The following is a 2,591-nucleotide window of genomic DNA, read 5'->3' on the forward strand; positions in this document are numbered from 1 at the left end:
ACACACACACACACACACACACACACACACACACACACACACACACAGGCTTCTGCTTTGTCTTGAAACACAGCCAGTAGATTTCACCGTAATTTCCAGATTTTCCTCAAAGAGTGAAAATGTTTCTGGTGTTCATTCACCCTGATCTTTTCCGTCTCCTCTTAACACCTTTGAAGGTTGCTCTTTGTATCATACTGTTTAGTAAAAATGATGCACTGGTTTGGTAGGGATGGAGGGGAATTCACAGACCATGAGTTTGGTTTCTTATTGTAACGCGTGTTCACTTGGATTGGATTCAGATTTCGAATGTTGAGAACATTCATTGTCTCCTTTGACATCTTGTGATTCGTCCAATCAGAAAATGGTCCTTCCTGTGGATTCCACCTGTGTCTGTTTCTGCCTTAGGTACCTTCGTCGTCATCTTTTCCAGCCTGGATGCCATCTCACCTTCTGGCTCCGTCCTCCTCTTTATTTATCTTCCCTCGTCTTTGCTTTATGGTTAGACACAGTCCATATGAACTTTTAGAGAAATGACGCTACAGATTTTCATTTCTCTTTCATCATCTTGTCTTCTTTGAAGGTAATTTCTCCCCCACCAAAGCTGCATACAACATTAATCTCTCATATGTTTCACGTTTCGTGTCTTTGTTAACACATATAACATGCTGATTGAACGCACTCCATCCTGTATCTAAGGGCATCCCCACATAAACATGACAATGGAAGCATTCCCCCGAATCGTTATTCGTCAGGTGGGGAAACAGTGTTGATAAGGTTCCTTAACTTGTCCAAATCACACAGCTCTCATGGTGGAACAGGGAGGGAGGGATAAATTAGGAGTTTAGGATTGACAGATACACACCACTGTATATAAACTAAACAACAAGGTCCTACTCCGTAGCACAGCGAACTGTCTTCAGTATTTTGTAATAACCTAAAGTGGAAAAGAATCTGAAAAAGAATATATATGTATATAAATATGTATATGTAGCTGATCAACTTTGCTATACACCAGAAAATAACACGATGTTGTAAATCAACTGGACTTCAATAAAAAATTTTTTAAAAAAGAAAAGGAAATTAAGACCCAGAGTAAAAAAAAAAAAAAAAAAAAGTCTGTGTCTAACTGCAGACCTCAGGGCTTTAACCTCTATGCTTCCCCCTGTTGTAAGAAATGGGTTAAAGAATACCCTCCTCTCTTTCAGAGCTTAAACCTTAGACACCCTCAGTCGGGTAACTTTGGGACCTTCCCTAGAGCCATTTAATGTGCTCTAACCTTAGACACGTCCATGCTATATATCTCAGTGGTGTTTCAGTGTTTCTTTGAAAGCCAATGGCCACGTTCGTCTGCTCTTGTAAAAGGGAGGGTCTTCCGGATAATAATTTTCCTTGCCGCATTTTTTTTTTCAGTGTGCACGCAAAGGCTATGACTCTGTCTCAAACATTCCTGATTTGAACTATAAGGGAGAAAAATGTTTTCTTAGTTTCATGAATGCTTGGGAGGCAACACCGCACAGAAAGTCTGTTCTTTGCCCCTAATGTTAGTCCTGGCGATGACTCTTGGTCAAACTGTCAGAACTCAACGCATTCGGTTACTAGGTAAGATGTGATTCTCTGTAGGTGAGACAGGGGGGTAACATAAACCAGGTTGTCAGCATGCTGAAACTAACCATGACATTTCATCATGTGTGCTTTGATTCCTGGTTGGGTCTGATGGCTGGTCATGGGGTACGTATGTGTCTGCGTGACCAGTTCCCTTTAAGAACATTGGACTCCAAGACTCAAGTGAGCTTTGCTCAGCAACGGCATCTTGAATACGTCCCTGAAGTTTGCAAATGGAGAGACACCCAAGGCACATCACTGTTATCGTCAGAGAGCAAAGAGAAGAAACTCTGCATTTGACCTCTGCAGTCTTTACCAATGTAGATCTTTTCCTTGCTGTTTCTACATGTTTCCTCAGCTTTAATAAGTCTTAGCTGCACTCGTAACATGATGCAGACTATGAGTCCTTTTCAGCCACTCCCCAAGCTAGAGGGTGTTGGGGAGACACTGGAGAGGATGCTTGATACATTTTTACTGTGTCTGTGTATTTCTTTGTTTTGTTTTGGCCATCTAGTTTGGTTTCAGGAGGAGAACATTTCTTCAACTGTGGGTCTCTAGTGCCTGTCCTAAAAATTTCCCGGATTAGTTGTTAGACTTTGCATCTCTTTACCCATATTTCCGTGATTTATGCTTCTTCCATGGCCAGAGAAAAAGAGAAGGAGGTGTAGGAGGCAAAATAATGGGAGAAAAATGAAGAAGAGCTGGAATGAAATAGATACTACAATGGCAGAAAAGTAGCAGATGTCAGATTTAACTAACTCATAGAATTAACCAAAGTGGAGTTTAATCTAAATTCTCTCCAAACTTTGGAGAAGGGCATGTTTTTCTCCCTGCTATTGTGTACATTTGTTTTAAACTCTGATTCCCGTAACTATGAAAAGATTCACTAGTCTTTCCTCTTTATTTTTTTAATTAGTTATCTATTTTATACCTATTTGTCTATATACGTCAATCCCAATCACCCAATTTATCCAATTCATCGCACCCCC

The sequence above is a fragment of the Monodon monoceros genome, unplaced genomic scaffold (assembly GCF_005190385.1).
Source record: "Monodon monoceros isolate NGI ecotype Baffin Bay Population unplaced genomic scaffold, NGI_Narwhal_1 Super_Scaffold_22, whole genome shotgun sequence".
Taxonomy (NCBI): Eukaryota; Metazoa; Chordata; class Mammalia; order Artiodactyla; family Monodontidae; genus Monodon; species Monodon monoceros.